Source organism: Globicephala melas, chromosome 6 (genome assembly GCF_963455315.2).
Source record: "Globicephala melas chromosome 6, mGloMel1.2, whole genome shotgun sequence".
Taxonomy (NCBI): domain Eukaryota; kingdom Metazoa; phylum Chordata; class Mammalia; order Artiodactyla; family Delphinidae; genus Globicephala; species Globicephala melas.
This window is the reverse complement of record NC_083319.1, coordinates 22686914-22712184: the sequence shown is the minus strand read 5'-3', so window position 1 is coordinate 22712184 and position 25271 is coordinate 22686914. Positions and strand designations below refer to the sequence as shown.

Below are 25271 nucleotides of genomic sequence, written 5' to 3'. Positions count from 1 at the left end.
AGCAAACAGAATCCAACAAGATAGTAAAAGGATCATACACCATGATCAAGTGGGATTTATCCCAGGGATGCAAGGATTCTTCAATATACGCAAATCAATCAATGTGATACACCATATTAACAAATTAAGGAATAAAAACCATATGATAATTTCAACAGATGCAGAAAAAGCTGTTGACAAAATTCAACACCCATTTATGATAAAAGCTCTCCAGAAAATGGACATAGAAGGAAACTACCTCAACATAATAAAGGCCATACGTGACAAACCCACAGCAAACATCATACTCAATGGTGAAAAACTGAAAGCATTTCCACTAAGATCAGGAACAAGACAAGGATGTCCAGTCTGGCCACTCTTATTCAACATAGTTTTGGAATTCCTAGCCATGGCAATCAGAGAAGAAAAAGAAATAAAAGGAATACAGATTGGAAAAGAAGAAGTAAAACTGTCACTGTTTGCAGATGACATGATACTAGATACACCCTAAAGATGCCACCAGAAAACTACTAGAACTAATCAATGAATTTGGTAAGGTTGCAGGATACAAAATTAATGCACAGAAATCTCTGGCATTCCTGTACACTAACAACGAAAAATCAGAAAGAGAAATTACGGAAACAATCCTATTTACCATCACAACACAAAGAATGAAATACCTAGGAATAAACCTACATAAGGAGGAGAAAGACTTGTACTCAGAAAACTGTAAAACACTGATGAAAGAAAGTGTTTATGTCAAAGATGACATAAAAAGATGGAGAAATATACCCATGTTCTTGGATTGGAAGAATCAATATTGTGAAAATGACTATACTACCCGAAGCAATCTACAGATTCAATGCAATCCCTGACAATCTACCAATGGCATTCTTCACAGAATTAGAACAAAATATTTTACAATTCGTATGGAAACACAAAAGACCCCGAATAACCAAAGCAATCTTGAGAAAGGAAAACGTAACTGGAGGAATCACGCTCCCCAGCTTCAAACTATACTACAAAGCTACAGTAATCAAGATAGTATGGTACTGGCACAAACACAGAAATATAGATCAATGGTACAGGATAGAAAGCCCAGAGATAAACCCATGCACATGTAGTCACCTACTTTACAACAAAGGAGGCAAGAACATACAATGGAGAAAAGACAGCCTCTTCAATAAGTGGTGCTGGGAAAACTGGACAGCTACATGTAAAAGAATGAAATCTAACACCATACATAAAAATAAACTCCAAACGGATTAAAGACCTAAATGTAAGACCAGACACTATAAAACTCTTAGAGGAAAACATAGGAAAAACAATCTTTGACATAAGCCACAGCAAGATCTTTTTTACCCACCTCCTAGAGTAATGAAAATAAAAACAAAAATAAACAAATGGGACCTAATGAAACTTAAAAGCTTTTGCACAGCAAAGGAAACCATAAACAAGATGAAAAGACAACCCTCAGAATGGGAGAAAATATTTGCAAATGAAACAACAGAAAAAGGATTTATCTCCATAATATACAAACAGCTCATGGAGCTCAATAAACAACCCAATTGAAAAATGGGTGGAAGACCTAAATAGACATTTCACCAAAGCAGACATACAGATTGCGAACAGACACATGAAAGAATGCTCAACATCACTAATCATTAGAGAAATGCAAATCAAAACTACAATGAGGTGTCACCTCACACCGGTCAGAATGACCATTATCAAAAAATCTAGAAACAATAAATGCTGAGAGGGTGTGGTGAACCCTCCTGCACTGTTGGTGGGAATGTAAACTGATACAACCACTATGGAGAACAGTATGGAGGTTCCTTAAAAGACTAAAAATACAATTACCATATGACCCAGCCATCCCACTACTGGGCATATACCTTGAGAAAACCATAATTAAAAAAGACACGTGTACCACAATATTCATTGCAGCACTATTTACAATAGCCGGGACATGGAAGTAACCTAAATGTCCATTGACAGATGAATGGATAAAGAAGATGTAGTACATATATACAATGGAATATCACTCAGACATAAAAAGAAACGAAATTGAGTTATTTGCAGTGAGGTGGATGGATCTAGAGTCTGTCATACAGTGTGAAGTAAATCAGAAAGAGAAAAACAAATACTGTATGCTAACGCATATGTATGTAATCTAAAAAAAAAAAAAATGGTACTGATGAACCTAGTGGCAGGGCAGAAGTAAAGATGTAGACATAGAAAGTGGACTTGAGGACATGGCAGGGGAGGGGGAAGCTGGGGCGATGTGAGAGAATAGCATCAACATATATACACTACCAAATATAAAACAGATAGCTAGTGGGAAGCAGCTGCATAGCACAGGGAGATCAGCTCAGTGTTTTGCGACCACTAGAGGGGTGGGATAGGGAGGGTGGGAGGGAGGCTCAAGAGGGAGGAGATATGGGGATATATGTATGCATATGGCTGATTTGCTTTGTTGTGCAACAGAAACTAACACAGCATTGTGAAGCAATTATACTCCAATAAAGATGTATTTAAAAATATATAATATAAGAACTAAAGTTAACTTAAAGAACAAGTTGAAGATAAGAAATGGAAATTAAAACAACTAATTATACAGAAAAAAAAAAAGAGAGAGATAGTGCCTTAAAAACCCTTTACATTTCCACTTCTGGGCATGATAGAATAACTGATACCAGACTAACCTTCCTACAGTAAACAACTAGAAAACTGGACAAAATTTATAAAACAACTATTTCTAGACACCATACAACTGGCAGCACAGAATTGTGACTCCTGAAAGAAGGAAAACAAGTGAGTTGAATCCAATGATTACCCCAGCTTTCTACCTGGAGATATTTACCAGACATTGACTCCAGGAGGAGGAATCCAAGCAGAGCACAGCAGTCTCCACAAGCTGAGGTTACAAAGGTCAGCGTTCAGGGGCGCCAAAGTGGCTAGAACTTGTACGGAGCACCAGAAAGGAATGAGGTGCCTAGATCAATTGCTCCATAAATCTTCATGGGAATCACCTTGAATATTCGGTCAAATAATAAGCTGTGTATTTATAGGATGAGAACATACAACAGCAACCACTATAGGAAAAAAACTTATGTGGAGCTATAAGTTGAACAACTATCAGAACTTTCAGAGTGTTAATAAACCTTTCGGTCTGACCAATCAAAGTGGAGAAACCTCACTGAACACTCAGGGCATTCATTAGAATCCACAGAAGGCTACACTTTAGGAAAGATAGAGTGAAGGCTACCTGAAGTGTCAAAATGCCTTAAAAGGATCAAGATCTAGAACTAAAGTAATTGCTTTGCAGAATAAAATCCAATGCTGATTAAAGGAAGGCAACAAAACCCAGACACTCAACAATGTAGTCATCACATTGTCTAGACTCCACTAGAAATGATTATACATACTCAATACCATTATTCACTAGATAAATGAAAATCAAAACTGCAATGAGATACCACTCCACACCCACTAGAATGGCCATAATAAAAAAAATATGGAAAAAAAACAAGTATTGGTAAAGATGTAAAGAAATTCTCACATTGCTTTTCAATAAATTAAACCTAGAATTACTATATGACCCTGCAATCCCATTCCTAGATATATACACAAAAGGATTGAAAACATGTGTTCAAACAAAAACTTGACATGAATGTTCATAGCAACACTACTCAAAATAGCCAAAAGGTGGGAACAACCCACATGTCCATCAACGCATAAATGGATAAACAAACTGTGGTATGTCCATCCAATGGAATATTATTCAGCCAAAAAAGGAATGAATTACTGACATGAATTACAACATGACAACTTGAAAACACTGTACTAAGTATAAGAAGACAGATACAAAAGATCACATATTGCACAATTTCATTTATATGAAATATTCAGAATAGGTAAGTCCATAGAGATAGAAAGCAGATTAGTGGTGACTAGGGGGTGGTGGAAAGAAGGAATCAGGAATGACTGCTTAATGGGTACAGGTTCCCTTTTGGGGTGAAAGAAATGTTCTGGAACTAGATAGAGGTGATGGTTGCACAACACTGTGAATATACTTAATGCTACTGAATTGTAAATTTTTTAATGGTTAAATTGTAAATTTCATGTCATGTATATTTTACCACAATTTTAAAAAATTATTATTAAGAAGTAGGAAAATTCTTGTGTGTGTGTGTGTGTGTGTGTGTGTGTGTGTGTGTGTGGGTGTGTGTGTGTGTTTTCTTGTTTGGCACTTTTGTTATAAAACAAGGAGAAAAATCAGACAATAGAAATAAACCCAGGAATAAAAGAGATGATGGGATAAGCAGACAAGGACTTTAAAACAGTGATTATAACCATGTTAAATTACTGTATTACTTATCTGTTGCTGTGTAACAAATTAACCCAAAATTTAGCAATGTAAATAGCAAAAATATATTGTATTATCTCACATTTTCCAAAAATGAGAAATTCAGTAGTACATTAGCTCGTGGTTCTAGCTAAGACCCTAACAATTCCTTAAGCATTTAATATGACAAATTTTGCAGTATATATAAAAGACAATAAACTACAAAGGGCAGTAAAAGCCAACATGGTAAGTATAGTAATAAAATGGCAAACGTGGCAGTAAATATAAAAGATCTTTTCTGGTTTTTTAATTTCTCTCAAAGATAATTGGAAGAATTCTCTGGTTATGACAGACGAAGTCCCCTCGTCTCTGCAGAAACAACTATGAAACGTAAATATGAACATAGTGCTGAGACCTTTATCCTAAGACAGAACCCAGTGGACTCAGACAGGCAAGAAAGACAGAAAGCTTATGTGTCACATCTTACAGGAAACACAAAAATCCCTAGGTAAGGCTTGCCTGGTTATGTCATAATCTTGAATAATCTCAGGAGAAAAGCAATAGGGTTCACGTAAAAAACTTAGATGAGACCCAACTTAGCATACACTGGGGAATAAAATGAAGTTCAAACCAAACAGTGCTGGTATATGAATTTATTTTTAGGACTTGTTCGCAAATCAAGATTCTCTATTAGATTGCCAAGGAAAAAGTGAAATATCTGTCCCGACGGAGTTAAACATGGAGCAAAATTCTAAAATTCTCCATCTATCCGCTCTTACGTGGCATCAAAGTGATGTGCTTCCCGCCAGTTGGGATGCTCCCAGCGCCTGATAACCAAGAGCCATTTGAGAGCTGTGAGAAGTCCTTCCAGACAGCTTTCTTAGACAATGTAATTAAGCTTCTTGTTTCCATGAGTACCAAATTATTTGTTTTAAAAAGATTTCCTATGACCTCACATGTTTTTAAATTTGGGGACTTCATGTCTTATTTAGAAAGTCAGCACAGGGACTTCCCTGGTGGTCCGGTGGTGAAGAATCTGCCTTCCAATGCAGGGGATGCAGGTTCAATCTCTGGTAGGGGAACTAAGATCCCACATGCCGCGGGGCAACTAGACCTGCGTGCCACAACTACTGATCCCACGCGCCTCAACTAGAGAGCGCGCACACTGCAACGAAGAGCCCACACAAAAGATCCTGCAGGCCGCAACGAAGACCCGATGCAGGCAAAAAAATAAAAATTAAATTAAAAAAAAAAAAGACAGCACAGCCTCCATCTGAGCAAAGTAACATGATATGACAGGATAACTGGGCATGTAGTTCAGACGAGGAAACTGCAGAAGTACATGAATCCTCACCATGAGCGTGGAACAAGGGAGGTGTGTGAAGGGGATTGTGGGACTATCAAGGGAGAACAATGCCCCCTTCTTCCAAATGAAACAAATTAAGATGTAAAAATTCAGTGATGCTCGATTTTGACATCATCAGTGAATGGGGTTAATCTCTTCTGCCCTTTGGTGTTTCAGCATGGCTACAACCTCCTGTCTTCTTTGGGATTTAGATTAATTCAACAAACCTCTCCAGCACCGGCCCCCAGCCCTTGATGTACACTGGAGTTACTGGGGAGCTTAAACAACTACTCATGCCTGGGTCCCATTCCCAGAAATTCCGATTTAATTGGTCTAGAGTGCTGCCCAGGAATCCACTTATTGTAGAAGCTCCCTGCAAATTCTAACAGGCAGCAAAGTTTGAGAACAGGGTCTCTACTGCTTTGTTAGTGAAAGCGTGGGCTGAGGGCCTGGGAACTCGTTAAAAAGGCAAATCTTAGGCACCATCCAGATCTACAAAATCAGAATCTCCACTTTAATAAAACCCCCAGCTAACGCGTATGCATATTCAGTCTGAGAAAGGATGCTCCAGTTCTCTGTATCCTCCTTCTATTCCGCAGAGCAATAGTTCTTGTCCTGGCTATGCTTTGGAATCATCTGGAGAGCCTTTAAAAAGTACTGATGCCTCGTCCTCCCTCCAGAGATTGTTAGAGTGTGGTCCAGGCATGTTTTTTATTTTTATTTTTTTAAATGTCCCTAAGGAATTTAAATGTAAACTCAAGGCTGAGAGCCACTGCTATAGAAAGATAGTTTTCGTCTATTAATTTAACAGCCTTTGGTATAAAGGCTGTTTATTTCTGTTAAAAATTTAGGGTCCCCGGGAGCAATAACACTTTGTTCTGTTTTTCTACATTGGTTGTCAAATGTTAACGTGCAAAGGCAACAATTGAGTTGCTTATTAAAATGCAGATTACCTATAACAAAAAAGAAGCAGATTCACAGATATAGAGAACAAACTAGTGTTTACCAGTAGGAGGAGGGAAGTGGGGAAGAGCAAAACAGGGGTAGGTGATTAAAAGGTACAAACTAGGGCTTCCCTGGTGGCGCAGTGGTTGAGAGTCCGCCTGCCGATGCAGGGGATGCAGGTTCGTGACGCGGTCCGGGAAGATCCCACATGCTGCGGAGCGGCTGGGCCCGTGAGCCATGGCCGCTGAGCCTGCGCGTCCGGAGCCTGTGCTCCGCGACGGGAGAGGCCACAGCAGTGAGAGGCCCGCGTGCCATAAGAAAAAAAAAGGTACAAACTATTAGGTATAAAATAAGCTACGAGGATATATTGCACAACACAGGAAATATAGCCAATATTTTACAATAACTATAAATGAAGTATAACTTAAAAAAATTGTGAATCACTATACTGTACACCTGTAACTTATATAATATTGTACAGCAACTATACTTCAGTTTTTAAAAATCTTATCAAAATGCAGATTCCCAGTGTCTCACCTTCAGAGAGCTTCCTGGAATGGGGCCCAGAATCTACATTGTTTATAAGCCCCATTGGAAATTCTGGTGTGTATGGTCCTTGTATCACATTTTGGAAATCACTGCTAGCTTCTGACAGAGGAATCTGAGTGTAGACTTTGACGGGGATAGGGAGAGAAGGAAGGGCATGTTAAGGGCCCAGAGTACAGGGGGAGGGAGCAGAAAGAAGTGATGCAGGCAAAGCACAATATGGAGCTCCTTCATCCTCAGGAACAAGCAGTAAAGATCAAGCTCTGCTGTACCAGGCTACTTCCTGTCCAACCAACTCCAAGTTGCCCAAGGAGCAGCAGCTTGCCTGACCTGAGCAAGCACCATCATGGAAGCCCCAGGACAGGGAGACCGGTTAGGCTCTTCATTGCTGCTTCCGAGGGTTCCCAAAGTTTTCCCTTTCCCTTCCTGACCCACCAGATTAAGAATTAGAAGAAACAGAATTTACTCTGGAACCTGAAAGAACACTGTTCAAAACCCCAAATCCATCAATGTACCTTGCCCTACAGAAGTGTGTGAACAACCATACATGGAATCTTTGTAAATCAACTGATATTTTGAATCACTACCCAACATCACTAATAATCAGGGAAATGCAAATCAAAACCATAATGAGCTACCACCTCATATGTCTTAGGATAGCTATTATCAAAAAGACAAGGAACAAGTATTGGTGAGGATGTGGGGAAAAGGGAACCCTCACACACAGTTAGTGGGAATGTAAATTGGTACATTTTCCTATGGAAAATAGGAAGGAGGTTCCTCAAACAATTAGAAATAGAACTATCACGCGATCCAGCAATCCCACTGCCGAATATATATATCCAAAGGAAACGAAATCAGTACCTTGAAGAAGTATCTGCATTCCCGTGTTCATTGCAGCATTATTCACAATGACTAAAATATGGAAACAACCTGTGTCCACTGATGAATAAAGAAAGAAAATGTGGTATATATGTGCATACACACACCACAACGGAATATTATTCAGCCTTACAAATGGGAAATCCTACCATGTGAGACAACATGGATAAACCTGGAGGACGTCAGGCGAAGTGATATAAGCCAGACACAGAAAGATGAATACTGTATGATCTATGATCTCACTTTTACATGGAATCTAAAAAAGTCAACTCATAGAAGCGGGGGTTAGAATGGAGATTACCAGGGGCTGGAGGGTGGGAGATATGGAGAGATGCTGGTCAAAGGGTATAAACTTCCAGTTATAAGATGGGTAAGTTCTGGGGATCTAATGTACAGCATGGTGACTATAGTAAATAATAGCATGTATTCAAAAGTTGCTGAAAGCAAATCTTAAGTGTTCTCACCACGCACACACACACACATACACACACACACGAAGATAACTACATGAGTTGATGTGTTACTTAGCTTGACTGCTGCAATCATTTCACAATGTATCACCTTGTATACCTCAAATATATATAAGTTTTATTCATCAATTATACCTTAATAAAGCTAGAGGAGAAACACCGTAGCAGGGAAAAGGGGCTTGCAATTTAAACGAATCCCCTGATCATTTCTGCATTTCTGACTTTCTTAATAAAGGAGGACGTATTGACTATTGATAGAGTCATTAGTGGATTAAGTAAGAAAATGCACTTAAAACATTAGGACCAGCACTTCCCTGGCGGTCCAGTGGTTAAGACTCCGCGCTACCACTGCAGGGGGTGCAGGTTTGAACCCTAGTCAAGAGAACTAAGATCCTGCACGCTGTGCAGCGTAGCCAAAAAAAATTTAAAAATAAAACATTAGCACAGTCCCTGGTACATAGTAATATTCAAAAAATGTTAGATATTATTTTTCCTGTGATGATGGAATTTGTATAACCTAGACCTCAGAAGACCTATCTATCCCTTCCCACCTCAGGGTCATAACCAGTCCTGGGAGCCTTAATGAGATTTATGTCTATTATACAAGAGCTTGCAGATGGACACGTTCTTCAGGCAAAGTCACAATCTGTCAGTGACTGACCAAATGCTAACCCCCTAGAGAAGGTCAGAGTGAGCAGAACAGGGAAATCCAGCCCACAGTCTCCACTGGTAAGGAGCAGTTGTGATTCTTTTTCCCTAACAAATCCATTCATAAACCATTTGGTCTCATTCAGTGCAGGTTTACTATGTAAAGACACAGGTTTAAATCTCTTCTAATCCCTCATGGTTATTAGTTCTACTTTACTGATGCGAAAAGGTCTAGAAAGTGACAAAGCAACCACTAAGAGCTGGGTCTGTCTGTATCCCTAGCACAGGTTGTAACCACTCTGTACATTCACCTCCCTCGGGAACTATTGTCCCAATAAATGTTCACTTTGTCACACTATCAAAATAAGCAAAGGCAAGTTGTTTGTAAGATGATGCTCAGTCATGCTACATAAGACCTCAACCACTGGAAATGATCCCGAATGACAGAATGTAAGCTCTCTCTCTTAAAAACCAGATTCCATATAAGAAGTTGGAAAGATACTGGCTATTCACATGAGCCTAATTTACCTCGTTGTTTGTGAAGTGACTTTCTTAACGACGAATCGGGATGTCAGGCAGATCCAAAAGACAGTCATTTACCCACTGGAGGCCTCCATGAAGAGTCTGAGCACCTGCTCTACCAGCTGAACTCACCCCTGAGCCCTGCCACCCAGCATGCCTGGTTGTGGACTCGGCTCCACAGACTTTGCCCCAGTGTGTCCTCTATGAAGGGTACACAGCTACAATGTGATCTATGTTTGCATTGTAAAATGGTCACCACCGTCAAGTTCAGTAACACATCCACCACCTCACATAGTTACCATTGTGTGCGTGCATGTTAGAGTATGTGTGTGTGTGTGTGTGTGTGTGTGTGTGTGTGTGTGTCTTTATTCCTGTGCTCGGGCTTTCTCTAGTTGTGGCGAGCGGGGTCTACTCTTTGCTGCGGTGTGCGGCCTTCTCATTGCCATGGCTTATCTTCATTGCGGAGCACGGGTTCTAGGTGTGCAGGCTTCAGTAGTTCCTGCATGCAGGCTCAGTAGTTGTGGCTCGCGGGCTCTAGAGCGCAGGCTCAGTAGTTGTGGCGCACGGGCTTAGTTGCTCCGCGGCATGTGGGATCTTCCCAGCCCAGGGCCCGAACCCATGTCCCCTGCATTGGCAGGCGGATTCTTAACCACTGCACCATCAGGGAAGTCCCAACAAGACAGTATTTTTAACTACAGTCACCATGAGGTACAGATCCCCAGAACTTATTCACCTTATAACTGGAAGTTCATACCCTTTGACCAGCCTCTCCTCATTTCCCCCACCCCAAGGCCCTGGCAACCACCCTTCTAGTCTCTGCTTCTGCTTCTGGGAGTAGACTTTTTTAGACTCCACATAAGAGTGAGATCACCTGGTCCCTCCCTTCCTTCTTAGTCCAAGGGCTCCATCTGTACTGTCTGGCAGTCCCAGGTTTCAGGTTGGAGGCCCTGTTAGACCTCCGCGGTCTCCTAGGAGTTTCGACTCGCCCAGGAAACAACAAGAGTCGGAAGCCGATGCAAAACGCAAGAGGTTTATTGAAGGCCGGTGCACCGGGGTTCCTTGGTCCTCACGCAGGAGGCCGAAGAAGGAACCCCTTTTGGGCGCGAATATGTCAGTTTTATAGGTTCCTACTTCCCCGTATGTAAATTATAGATTTGGTTGTGTTTTCCTGCTGATTGGTCCCGGCTTAGGCTCGGACCAGAGAGGGAACTTGTCCCCAGCTTCCTGATTGGTCTTTGACAGATACCTTTTTTACATTTTGTTTATCTCCCTCCTTCTCGGAAGGGGGCCGGACATCCTGGAAATTCACCCATTGTCTAAGAAGCCCCTATTGTCTGGAGAGTTCTTAATCATTAGCTGGAACAATGTCCCTCGAGTCCCACAGCCCCATTACACTTGCTGTACCAGCGGGTGTTCTCAGATGCCAGGGGCCGACATTTGGTGGGGATCTACATCCAGAGTAGGACCACAAGATGACAGCAGCAGGGCGAGGTAACCCAGCCCACGATTGTCCGGAGCACTTAAGGAAATGAAATCTCAGCAGGCTTCCGATTTTCCTCTTAATTAGCTTCCTCCATTCCCTTAGGCGTTTATTCCCTTAGCGGGATCCTACACCATAAACTTTCCTTTGTCCCGGCTCAAGGGTATTAAGTAAATACCTGGCAGCCACTACCAGCAGCTTTAGAGGACTTTCTGCAGCCCACAGCAGGCCCCCTGGCCTGACAGCTTCTGCTAATGCTAACTGGAGTGCATGGATCACACTTTCGGTCCAGAGGAGAGGATTTCAACAGTGCTGCTCAGCCTGCTAGACCTGCCACAGGAGTCCTAGAGTCTCCTGCAAAGAGCTTCTGTCATGTGCATTTACTCCTGGCAAGTCTCCCGAAGGGGCAGCAGGTGTTTATTTTATACACATTAAAGGACTTGCTTTCCCGTATCTCCAGGTGTTCTGAGATGGAGAGGTCAAAGGACAAACAGAATAAACCCATAACTATAATAACATTAATTCCATTTGAAACAGATTGAAGCAACTCAAATTATGGATCCAATGGAGCCAATGTTAATTCTACAGATAAATGTTATAAATCTAGAAACAAAACAGACTCACAGATATAGAGAACAGACTTGTGGGTGCCAAGGGGGAGGGGAGTGGGGGAGGGATGGATTGGGAGTTTGGGATTAGCAGATGCAAACTATTATATATAGGATGGATAAATAAGATGGTCCTACTGTATAGCATAGGGAGCTATATTCAATACTCTGTGATAAACCATAATGGAAAAGAATATGAAAAAGAATATATAGGGCTTCCCTGGTGGCGCAGTGGTTGAGAGTCCGCCTGCCGATGCAGGGGACACGGGTTCGTGTCCTGGTCCGGGAGGATCCCACATGCCACAGAGCGGCTGGGCCCGTGAGCCATGGCCGCTGAGCCTGCGCGTCTGGAGCCTGTGCTCCGCAACGGGAGAGGCCATAGCAGTGAGAGGCCCGCATACCGCAAAAAAAAAAAGGATATATATATATATATATATATATATATATATATAAATAACTGAATCACTTTGCTGTACAGCAGAAATTAACACAACACTGCAAATCAACTATACGTCAATAAAATGTTATAAATCTCATCACCAGGTTAGTTAAAATCACACATCATGTCAAAATGACACTGACATCTGGTGACCTGGAGGGTCTGATTCTGCCAACAGCTGCTCCCTCTCCTGAACCTTGACGGCTCCATAGGTCTGTCCAGCATGATCACTATGTTACGTTTTTAAAGAAGAAAGTGGCGAAAGTTAAGAGAGAGAAGAGAGTTGGGGAGAGAAGGGACATCGTTCTACTTCTATATTAGAAAACCTGAATCTTTATTTCTATGGCTGAATTATGCTTCCAGGTAAAATGCTGCTAGATAATGTCATGCAAAATGTTGCAGTTGAAATGTTTATCTTTGCTTCCTTTAGTTGGATGAAGATAAAAATTCATTCATTTGTTCATTCATTCAACAGGTACTGGGGTTGTAGTTTAGAGAACGAAGGGTTGCTTTATTATTCCACCTAGACAAAGGGACATCCCAGGACTGTTCTGAATAAAATGGGAGGTAAGATCACCCTAATTATTGAGCACTTTCTATATAGTTGTGTAAAAACAGAAAATGTCTGGGGGGGGGGTGGAGGAGCTGTTTTTCATTCCTAAATCCAAAATCAGTGCTAACGCCCACTTGCTCTCAAAATATCTGAAAATTTTGGTGAAACCTATTGGTTCTTTCAAGTAAAATAAAAATATGTGCTCAGGGCTTCCCTGGTGGCGCAGTGGTTGAGAGTCCGCCTGCTGATGCAGGGGACACGGGTTCGTGCCCCGGTCCGGGAAGATCCCACATGCCACGGAGCGGCTGGGCCCGTGAGCCATGGCCGCTGAGCCTGCGCGTCCGGAGCCTGTGCTCCGCAACGGGAGAGGCCACAACAGTGAGAGGCCCGCGTACTGCAAAAAAAAAAAAAAAAAAAATGTGCTCAGGTCATCCAACCACTGTTTTTTCTGGCTTGGAACAATTCTCTCTACCAAATAGGATCCAGGTTCTTCCCTGTATTTTTGAGAAAAGGTTGAATTTGAATAGATAATTCTGTTTTTATTTGCATTCATACATGATGAAGAGGTCCCTGAGACCTAATCTTAGCAAAAAAAATTTGTTCTCTTTCGAAAATGAGGAAATCACTGAATCACCACTCAAGGGAACATTACACAGATGGTGAAGATCTATTTTAAATAGTCAAGCAGGACACAGTACAAAAAAATACACATATGTGTGTAAATACCAATATGTATAGATAGATAGGTAGGTGGATATAGTTTTAGAAAGACGAGCATAGTTGGTGTTAACTCGTGTTTTCATAGAACAGCATTTAAGGTTTAGAAATAAATTTTGCCCACATTATCGCAGTTGATTCTCACAACAATTGGCTTAGATAGTATCCCTAGCCCCATTTTACAGTCAAGGAAATTAACTACTATACATAGACACAGACTGGCACCTGAAGCTTTTAACTCAGATTCCACTGATCTTCTTACAATAAAACAATAGCTCATTAGAGATGTTTAAGGGATAATGTTTATAAAAAGAGTCCCTACCTCCATCAGATTTGAAACTTTTCAAAGCACTTTCACATTTGTTTATTCAATATACTTAAAGGGACTACTATGCCGCACACACTGACTAGATACCAGAGGCACAGAGGTGAATAAAACTCTCCCTTGTTATAAGGAACTGGACATCTAATGTATAAGACAGATAAGGAAACTGGTCCACTTCAGTAGTTCAGTGAAATGAAGGATGGGCACAACATGCCATGAGCCACAGAAAAGAGCACCAAGTCCAAGTTCTGGGGACCAAAGAAAGCATTCCACTGGCGTAATGCCTGCAAGAGAAGTAGGAGTTTGCTTAAGCACATGAGCTCATGACCTCAAGTCGGGAAACATCAGGCTATATTAAAGCAACACAAGTTGTCTGTAAACAGTTGTAGGAAAAGATGTGTTTCAGGATAGAATGTTGGATAAGTAGCCAGGCCCAGGATGAGAGCCTGGAATGCTAGGCTAAGGAAGTTGAAATGAGTCTATAGGCTTAGGATGCCAAGGAAAGGAGAAAGAGGTGAGACAGGAGACAGGGAGACACCTGGGGAAGCAAATGCAATAGGCTTGGCGAAAGATGGCTGGGATCTGAATTTAAGAGGAGGAGGAGGAAAGCATAACCAGGAAATGTATTTAAGATGTAGAGTTAGTAGGATGAGGGGTGAGAAGAAAGCAAGTGTAACTCTGAGTTCTTTAAGTAAGTTTCATGAACCAGGATGGGGCATATAGAAGATGAGCAGCATTTCTGAGGGACCCCAGTAAGCTCACTTTTTTGGGAGTTTGGGATTAGCAGATGCAAACTATTATATATAGAATGGATAAACAACAAGTTCCTACTGTATAGTACAGGGAACTATCTTCAATATCCCGTAATAAATCATAATGGAAAGTAATATGAAAAAGAATGTATATATATGTATAACTGAATCACTTTGCTGTACAGCAGAAATTTAATACAACAGTATAAGCCAACTATACTTCAATAAAATAAATTTTTAGAAAGAAATTCACTTTTGTACATATTGAGTATAAGTGCCCTATAGAGCAGTGAAGTGGCAAGACCTAGAGAGAACTGGCAATCAACTCCTGAAGCTCAGGGGAAAATTCTAGGTGGTAGATACAGATTTGAGACTCTAGTGTGAGGCCAAAGGTGAGGCAAAAAAAAAAAAAAAAAAAAAGGCCATACATTGGACAGGGGAACAGAAGAATACTTCAGGTGGGGAGACGGGGAAGGATTTTTAAATAGTAGACGGCTGTTATCCTGTTTTGTTTTATTACAGAGCTAATTAGTTGGAAATATGTGTTTTAATCAAACAATATGTAGAAAAAAAAATTCCCCCTCACCTTGTTTTATTAGGAAATATACGTGTACCTCCACAGTCTTTTCCCTTATTAAATGGACTTTGAATCATATATACTGAAAAACAAGATTAAAGGAAGCTTTTCTTCCATGATGTCAAATTGATGAATGTGTGGTAACCTTTCATAGAGGGAGTTGCACTAGGGAGAAGGGGACATAGTTCTAGAAGCCCCAGAGCACTGACCTCCAATGTTTCTGCCAGTTCCAGCACCATTTCATTCAGCCTCTCCACGTACTCGTATCTAAACAAATACTTTCAACCTCCACCCACCCATGTTCTCATCCCTTTCAAATATCAGATGTAGAGGTCCCCACGGCCAGTAATAATGCCAAAGAATGACTGAAATCTCTCTCTAGTCCTGGGAAACAGGCCATGTAATAAGAAAGAGGGAGGTAACTTCGCTAAGTGTCCCACAGTGAAGTCACTTTTGGCTCCGTTCTGATTGTCCAAATGGCCTGAGCAACTGGATCCCATCATCTCAAGAAACGGCTTCCTACAGTGTGAATATGGCTCTGACCTTTGTGACCTTGGATCATACTGTGGGCAGAATTGTCCCCTACCCTAAATTCATATGTTGAAGTCCTAACCCCCAGAACCTCAGAATATAATTAAATTTGGAGATACAGTCTTTAAAGGGTGATTAAGTTAATGAGGTCTTTTGGGTGGATCATAATCCAATATGACTTGTGTCCTTATAAGAAGAGGAGATTTGGACACAGATGCACAGAGAAGGCCAAGTAAGGGCACAGCAGGAAGGCAGCCATCTGCAAGCCAGGGAGAGAGGCCTCAGCAGAAAACCAAACCTGCTGCTACCTTGATCTTGGACTTCCAGCCTTCAGAACTGTGAGAAAATATATTTCTGTTGTTTAAGCCACCTAGCCTGTGGTACTTTATTATGCAGCCCTAGCAAACCAATACAGGCACTTATTAATAATGGCATAAAATATGTGCCAGGGATTTCCCAAAATGAAGTTAAATGGAAAAAAAATCAGGCTTGTTTTGCAATTGAGGGTATTGATGACACATAACTGTATTTTGTAAAATCTGTTCATCTGTTTACACATTCTATAGAAGTCTAACCGTCCAGGAGAGAAGCTAGTGTGTGGTTACTTGAATTTTATATCGTCTTTGCTACAGAATTCACTGATGAGTAGGGTTGCATGAAATTACATCCATCCTATGGCTCAGATGTTGTACCACAAGATACAGTGAACTGCTTTAGACAGATTGTATTGAGTTGATTCTGCAAAACTCTTAATATTTGAAACACAAAACTCTAAATATCATATAATATTTCCAAAGCAGAAAGAAAAAAGTGTGGACAGTATCTCTGCTTGTGTACCAAGTTATATTTTCCCCTCACTTTTCCCTGTTTGATTTGTCACCAAGTCTTCTGAAATAGCCCTCACATCTGTCTTCCCACCCAGACTGACTGTCACTGCCTTCATTCAAATCCTTATAATTTCTGGCACATCCTATTAGCCACTGAACTAAACCTTTCAAAGGGAATGAAATGCTGTTGGTGGGGAGGTAAATTGGTGCGGCCACTATGGAAAATGGTATGGAGGTTCCTCAAAAAGCTAAAAAAAAATGTTTTCATATGATCCAGCAATCCCACTCCTGGGCATATACCCAGACAAAACTACAATTCAAAAAGATACATGTACTCCTATGTTCATAGCAGCACTATTTCCAATAGCCAAGTCATGGAAACAACCTAAATGTTTGTCGATAGGTGAATGGATAAAGAAGATGTGAGATAGATCTATATCTATATACATATACATATATAACGGAATATTACTCAGCCATAAAAAAGAATGAAATAATGCCATTTGCAGCAACACGGATGGACCTAGAGATTATCATACCAAGCAAAGTAAGTCAGAAAGAGAAAGACAAATACCATATGATATCACATATATGGGAAGCAGCTGAATTGCACGGGGAGATCAGCTTGGTGCTTTGCGACCACCTAGAGGATGGGATAGGGAGGGAGACACAAGAGGGAGGGGGATATGGGGATATATGTATACATATAGCTGATTCACTTTGTTATACAGCAGAAACTAACACAACATTGTAAAGCAATTCTACCAATAAAGATGTTAAAAAAATAATAAAATAAAAATAAAATACAATACAAATGAACATATCTACGAAACAGAAACAGACTCACAGAGAGAACAGACTTGTGGCTGCTAAGGGGGAGGGGGTGGGGAAGGAAAGGATTGGAAGTTTGGGATTAGCAGAGGCAAACTAATATATATAGGATGGATAAACAACAAGGTCCTATTGTATAGCACAGGGAACTATATTCAATAGCCTGTGATAAACCATAATGTAAAAGTATATGAAAAAGAATATATATATGTATAACTGAGCCACTTTGCTGTACAGTAGAAATTAACACATTGTAAATCAATTATACTTCAATAAAATTTTTAAAAATAAATTTTTAATTAATTTTTTTTAAGGGAGTGAAATGTTGGGGAATGGTTAAGGAGCACAGTCACTTGAGTTAGAGTCCCAGCTCCACCTAAATGTGTGACCTGACCCAAATGTAAGCCTCAACTATTCATGATTAAAATAGCGGTAATTAGTAGCAGTACTCTCCTCATAGCACTGTTAGAAAATTAAGTGAAATAAGTAGAAAGCATGTGGCATAGTACATAGTAAAATACTCAGAAAATATGGGGTGTACTATGATTAATCTTTTAGAATCCATCACCCTACAATGTTTTGTCATGCTCTTATGCAGAATTTCTTTATGCAGAAATTCCAAGATTTTCCCATGCTGAGATTTCTTGTCATCTATAATATGAAAACAATAGGCCTGTTGAATGTTCTGTTTCAGACAGCACAGGCTTCTCCTGCCCAAGTCTCCTCAGTGAAGGGCCCCACGCTCCCTGTTTGAAAATCCCGGTCCTAACTGACATTTCCCAAGTCCCCACTAAAATCCCTTCTCCATAGTACCCTCTGCTCCAACTTCTTTTTCCAAAGCACCAAACTCATCTTAACAATCCTTCAGTGGTCTATTCTGGTTCAGGAGATGAAGCCCAAACACTGCGACATGGCCCACAGCACCTTGGTCAAGATACCTCAGCCTCCAAATTCTCATCTCCAGCCACGAGGCCCAGCCCACAGCCTGGCAAATGGCAGGAGCTCAGCAAATGTTTGTTTGCTGAGAAGAGAACCTGAAAAACTCACACCACAGGCTCGAAGGCTTGCTTCTCCTCCATCTGCATCCGTGTGTTGTGTTGTTTCCTCCGGGGGCTGCCATAACAAATGACCACAAATTGGTTCTCTCACAGATCTGAGGCCCAAAAGTCTGAAATAAAGGTGCTGGCAGAGCCATGCTCCCTCTACAAATTCTATGGAAGGATCCTTCCTGCATCTTTCAGCTTCTGGTGGCTCCTGGTGCTCCTGGGCTTGTGGCTGCATCACTCTCATCTCTGCGTCCATCTTCACGTGGCCTTCTTCCCTGTGTCTGTTCTGTGTTTGTGTGTCAAATTTCCTTCTCTTTCTCTTATAAGGACACTAGTCATTGGACCCAGGACCCACTCTAATATCATTTTGAGCTCCTGAACATAATATCAATATCTGCAAAGCCCCTAGTTCCAATAAAGTCACATTTGCAAGTACCTGGGGTTAAGAGTTGGACATATCTTTTTGAGGAACATGATTCAACCCACTACAACTTTCAAGGGTTAGGGAGGTCGAGGAGGGAGGTGTGACTGGAACACAGAGAGCTCTGACCATGTTCAGGAAGGAAATGGGATGTTCATTTGCAGTTCAGAGATCAAAGCTATCTGGGTACTAAGTATGCCATCTGGCAAGATCTCCTGAACCAGCCCAGGGTAGCAGGGGAGCAATGTTTTCTGCCCAGCTGTTTTGTTTCAGATCCACATGTTAATGGTATGGGTTTTTGCTTTGGAACTGTGGAAGACTATTATTAATAAGGCAAATTAGAGGAAAGAAAAAAATCACATAAATCCCTACATTCTCACATCTTTTTCCCCCATATTTAGGTTTTAGTTTGGGTTTTTTATAATAGGTAATTTAAAATTAAACCTGCACATAAGAGTTTATAAGGTTTGTTATAAAAAGGAAAATAGATCACAAAACAAAAACAAAAATAGCAATTCATAGCTCCCTTCCATCTCCTGCTAGTCAAAGACAACCACTCTCAAATCTTTCAGCTGATTCTTTAAGCATCTACTTCCATATATTCAGTACCAGGCTTATAGTAATTGCTCTTGCTTTGTCAGCTTCAGATGTTATCAGCCGGCTGGTGCCTTGGCCTCGATGGCTCTTCATCTCTCCCCCACTTCCACCATCACCACCACCACTACCACACACACACCACGCACACACTCACCCATGCACACATACACACACAATCACACGCTTCCTATTGCCTTGTACTTTTGACATGCTTGTATATTAATTTTAGTTAGATCAAGAGTCAGTGTTTACATTATCCACAGTTGAGGCCAGAAGTATGCTGTTTTTTGCTTTGTTTTCTAGATATTTATCACTAATACATTTTCAAATTTTTCTGCATTGTCTAAATCTCCTCTCAATATTCTATTAATGCTTCTTTTGGCGCCCTGACTTGTTTTCACCGGTTCAGTTGTTTCCTGTGCCTGCCACACACCTGCCGTCCTGGGCTCTCCCCTGGCCCTCACCTGGAGGATTCCCTTCATCCCTGTCTCCCACGGGATCTCCTGTTTCCCAGGCCCCCATCTTCCTTTTCATTTGTTTACCCTCGTTGTGATGGAGCACTTCCTCCAGTATCTTCCTAAGAAAGGATGTCAATTCCTAGAGACCCTGAAGTTCTGAAAATATCTTCAGTCTATTTCATATTTAATTGATGTGCTGACTGGGAATAAAATTCTAAGTCAAAAATAATTCTTTCAGAATTTGTAAGAAATTGCTCCACTGATTTCTAACTTTCTCAGTTGCTACTGAAAAATCCACAATCATTCTCTGCCAACATCTTCTCCCAACCACCCACCTCTACCTCCAAGCTTATAAGATGTTCTCTTTGTCCCCATGGTTCTGTCATTCCATGAGGATGTAAGGACCAGCCAGAAGCAGGAAACCAACCGTACTCCCAGATGGACATTGTTAAGACTTTTAAATAAAGGAACTAGCTACATAGGCCATGATGAAAAGAACCAGGGATTTGCAGACACTTTGGGACCAGTACAGAAAGCTCTCAGCACCCTTTGATGTGAGGGGCCAGGAAAGAAGAAAGAAATATCTGTAACAGATTCTGTCGCGTGCAGCAGCTCTAGACAAAGGATTGCCCAAGGGAACTGTAGCAATAGCAAGAGTAGCCACTTTTAGGACTATGTATAATCTTGTCATAGCTGGGGTCATCTGGTCGTGATGACAGAAAAACCACATTTTTGTCCTCACTCACGTAATCTCCCCAGTGGCTGCTTGGTGCTTGCTGGCTGTATACTGGCCTCTGGCTTATCAGATACTCCTTCCTATATTTATATATAACAAAGGCTTTCTTTTTGCTGAGGAAGAGGGTGTGCATTAGCTGTGGACACAGGAAGGAGATCAGTTGGTAGAACTTAGTCCTTGCAATTTAGTTGGAGAGTCCAGCTGTCCAGCAGGGACGAAGTACAGCTCTTGGCCCGCTCCCCCAGGGCCCTGCACAAAGGCCAGTTTGGGCAGGAAAGAAATAGACAATGGGATGCTGAGGAGAGTCCACGGCTGCTGTGGGCGGATCAAGTGTGATCTCTCTGATTGAAGAGCGTGGCGCGGGACGCCAGTGGGGAATTCAACACACATACCTCACAATGCCGGTCTAATTTGTAGATTTTATCAGCACAAATTTCCTGAGGTGGAAGATGTAGTGATGGCGAAGGTAAGGTCCATTGCTGAACTGGGAGCTTATGTCAGCTTGCTGGAATACAACAACATCGAAAGCATGATTCTTCTGAGTGAGTTGTCCAGAAGGCGTATCCGTTATATAAACAAGCTCATCCGAATTGGCAGGAACAAATGTGTGGTTGTCATTAGAGTGGACAAAGAAAAAGGATGGACTGATTTTTCAAACAGAAGAGTTTCTCCGAGGAAGCAATCAAATGATCAAATGTGAAGATAAATTTACCAAATCCACAACTGTTTACAGCATTCTTCGTCATGTTGCTGAGGTCTTAGAATACACCAAGGACGAACAGCTGGAAAGCCTGTTCCAGGGGACTGCTTGAGTCTTCGATGACTACAAGAGACCCGGATACGGCGCCTATGATGCATTTAAGCACGCAGTCTCAGACCCATCTATTTTGGATAGCTTAGATTTGAATGGAGATGAACGGGAAGTACTCATTAACAATATTAATAGGTGTTTAACCCCACAAGCTGTCAAAATTCGAGCAGACAGTGAAGTGGCTTGTTATGGTTATGAAGGCATCAGTGCTGTAAAAGCAGCCCTGAGAGCAGGTCTGAATTGTTCTACAGAAACCATGCCCTCAAGATTAATCTAATAGTTCCTCCTCGGTATGTAATGACTACAGCCACCCTGGAAGGAACAGAAGGCCTCTCTGTCCTCAACCAAGCTATGGCTGTCATAAAAGAAAAGACTGAGGAAAAGAGGGGCGTCTTCAGTGTTCAAGTGGAGCCCAACGTGGTGACAGATACAGATGAGACTGAACTTGCAAGGCAGCTGGAGAGGCTAGAGAGAGAAAACGCAGAAGTGGATGGAGACTGTAATGCGGAAGAAATGGAAGCCAAAGCCGAAGGTTAACTTTGTGGGCAACAGAGTCCAGTTTAAGGAACACAAAGCAGCCTTCCTGGCTGTTAACCCTAGACTCGAAAGTTTTCCAGTATTGAAAGATTCAAAGTTGAGTAGTTTTTATTTCGAAGTATTTAAATGTTCCGACAGACCAAAATGTGAAATGCCCTCCTAAATGTCAGCTGTTTTCACACAGGAGCTCTAACATCTTGAGCATTTTTTCAGGGAGTGGCCTAATTTCACTAGAGACAAATCTTTAAGAACAGTCATAAAACGGGGCGTGTGATTTCCATTTCTGATGTCTCCAGATTGGCGCCCCTCTGTAGTTCAGTGCCTCCACGAGCCTTACCAGGGGCGCCCAAAGCAAATGGTCCTAACCTTTCTATATAAAATGTATCAAGCAAACATTAAATAAATTTCTGGGATATTTTAAAAAAAAGAAAGAAAGAAATAGACAAGGGGACTTGTATCTGGAAGGCCTTAAAGGCTCTTCTAAGTAGGACACAAATGGGCAGGCCATGAAGGAAAACATCCTTCAAAGGACCCAGGATAGGCCAAGGTAAGTCCTGATAGAGCGTCCGCAAGCCCCTATAGAAAGGTCTTGGTATGAGCTAAAGAAAGGTACCCCTTATATGGAGACAAGAGAAAAAGATGCCCTCTCTGGGCAGATCTAGCCCTGTGGGAATACCGTTTGGTGAGCAGAACAGGGCTGGGTGCCAGTCCCCATTCACTCCTGGGGTCAGGTGTCTTTGTCAAATAGGCAAATTTATAATTACGTAAAGTGGCCCTGGGTCCTCTTTTAGAGATTAAATATGACACATTTGTCAGGGTATGGACCGTGACCAATAGGGCACGGTGATGCCAGGAAAAGAGAGGTCTATTGTCACCATCCCAGAGCTGACTCAGAGTGAAATAATAAATTTTTGGAATCTAAAAATGCAGAGATGAATGCTAACCAACTTATCAGACCCAAGAAAGATGAATCATAAACCAGCAACAGGGGAAGCCAAGATGTTATCAGAATTACACCACAAACAGAATTCCCAGGACACCACCAGAATTCCACCCAGTCTCCCCATTCCCTATTATGTCCTTTACTTTGAAACAAGCTTCACTTACGATCATAAGAGTGTTGTTCTCCCGATGAGGCCACCAGAAGCCTGGAAAGGACCCTGCTAGCTTTATGGAGCAGTACCTACAGAGCTGACTGCAAGGGCACAGGAAACCCATAGCTCCCTCGGATACCTTGAGAAAGGGTGGGATGGAGGAGAAGTTTTTGGCAGAGCAGATAGAGGGATGGATTGGTAATCCCCAGATGGGGCTGCAGAAGCTACAAAGTCTTGGGTGGAACAGTTTCAAGGCAAAGTAATGTCCGGTGACCCTGGTTACCCTGGTTTTCAGAAACATTGGAACATGTTCCATTATGCTTCCGAGGACGCTTGTGGCTGTAGGGACTTTGGCAAACCACCAGTCCACGCTTCTTACTGTTCCTGCCCCATCTTCCCAGGCCCTGAAGAAAAGGTTTTATAAGGAGCTCACTTTCCCATTCTGGACAGTTTATCTCAGCTAGGAATAAAAAATACCCAGAACAGTAGGTCATAAGTCTAGGTTCTGTGGGCAGCCCCCACTGTGGCATTGCATTTAACATCTTGTTGCAGCTCCACAAGGACACTGGGGAAATTTCCAAGAACTTGAAGGCCTTGACCTTCCCCAGTAATGCACATTGGAATCCCAGAGACCCATTCAGGAAGATCATAGGTCAAAACTATTTTCGTAATGATACTAAGGTAGCATGCCTTTTTCACTGCATTGACGTTTAAACTGATGGTACAGAAGCAATGGTAGGTAAAACTGCTGGTATAAGTCAAGGCAGGGACACCAAAAGGTCCAAGTAGACTAGTATTTCTTTACTGCCACATAGTCACAAGGGGAAAAGCCAGTTTCACTTTAAAATGTCTTTGATAAAGCAGTAAAAAGTATTAATTTCATTAACTCTTGATTCTTTTTAATATTCTGGGTGATGAATTTGGCAGTATGCATCAGGTTTGATGCATTCCAAGGTAATGTATTTGTCTCCAAGAAAAGCACTTGTGCAATTTTGTGTTTCAAGAACTAGCTACTTTTTTTTTTCTCCACAGAACATGATTTTCACCTGAAAAATTAGCAGAAAGACACATGTTCTTATTCATATTTGGGTGTTTGACCGACATCTTTGTGAAAATTAAAAAAGCAAATCACGAAAAACAACTGACAGTACTTGTTGCCAATTACAAAATTTGAGCTTTGAAGCAGCACTTACAATTTTGGAAAATTTGTACCCGTACCTTGAACTTGACAGCTTTCATTACTTAAAGACTTGACTGTCTTTAAGTTACTTACATTTGCTTTTTCTGAGATTGCTGTTGATGTGAATACTTGGGATGCTTTGATGTTGTATAATAAAATGTGTCAACATTTGAAAGATCTATACAACTTGGTGAAGCAATAAAGTCATGAACGGGTAAGAGATCCATTTAAAGTGCGAAACAGACCAGTATGTTCTTCATGTACCTGAGTATGAAAGTTATTTGATATAGTTTCAGATTTCACATTGTAACTAACCTTTAAGAAACTACCACTTATATTTGTTGCAGTATCAAAGAAGAATAAAACTGTCTGAAATGACTACTAAAACACTCCTCCCTTTTCCAACTACTTATCTGTGTGAGGCTAGTTCATCCTCACATACTTCAAGCAAAAGAGCCTATCACAGCAGAGTTCATGCAGAAGCGTATGTGAGGATGCCTCTGCTTCTATTAAGCCAGACATTAGGAGATTTGCAAAAATGTAAAAAAATTCCTCTCTTCTCACTAATTTTTTTATCTTGGAAAATATAGTTATTTTAATTAAAATATGTTACTTATCAACATGTACCAGCTTTATTATTTTAAATGAATTAGTAAATAATTAAAAATTTTAAATATGGCTAGTTTTCATTAAAAGGTACTGTATATGTTAATATATGATACTATGTTAATATGTAATAGGTTTATTACAGTTATTTTTAAATGACTTAAATAATTAATAAAATTTTCTTACTTCTACTTTCTAAATATGGTAAATTTGCCCATAGAAACAAAAGCTAGTTGGGGTCCTCAATAATATTTCGGAGTCTGAAGAAGCCCTGAGATCAAAAAATATGAGAAACCCTGCCCTCGAGTATGATCCAAGGCAGCGTGGTTGAGGCTTATGCACTGGACAGGTTCATGGAAGAGGGCAGAGAAGCAGTAAAAGTGACTTTCTTAAACAAAGCCAATCTAGAAGTTACTATTCCTGCTCACCTCCTATTGGTCAACACTCAGTCTCACGGGCC

At 41.1% G+C, this 25271-nt stretch overlaps 1 pseudogene; it reads left to right on the top strand.

Moving 5' to 3' along the window:
• Window positions 1-6211: 6211 nt before the first annotated feature.
• On the top strand, window positions 6212-21931 carry LOC115854672 (eukaryotic translation initiation factor 2 subunit 1-like; annotated as a pseudogene).
• The last annotated feature ends 3340 nt before the right edge of the window (window positions 21932-25271 follow it).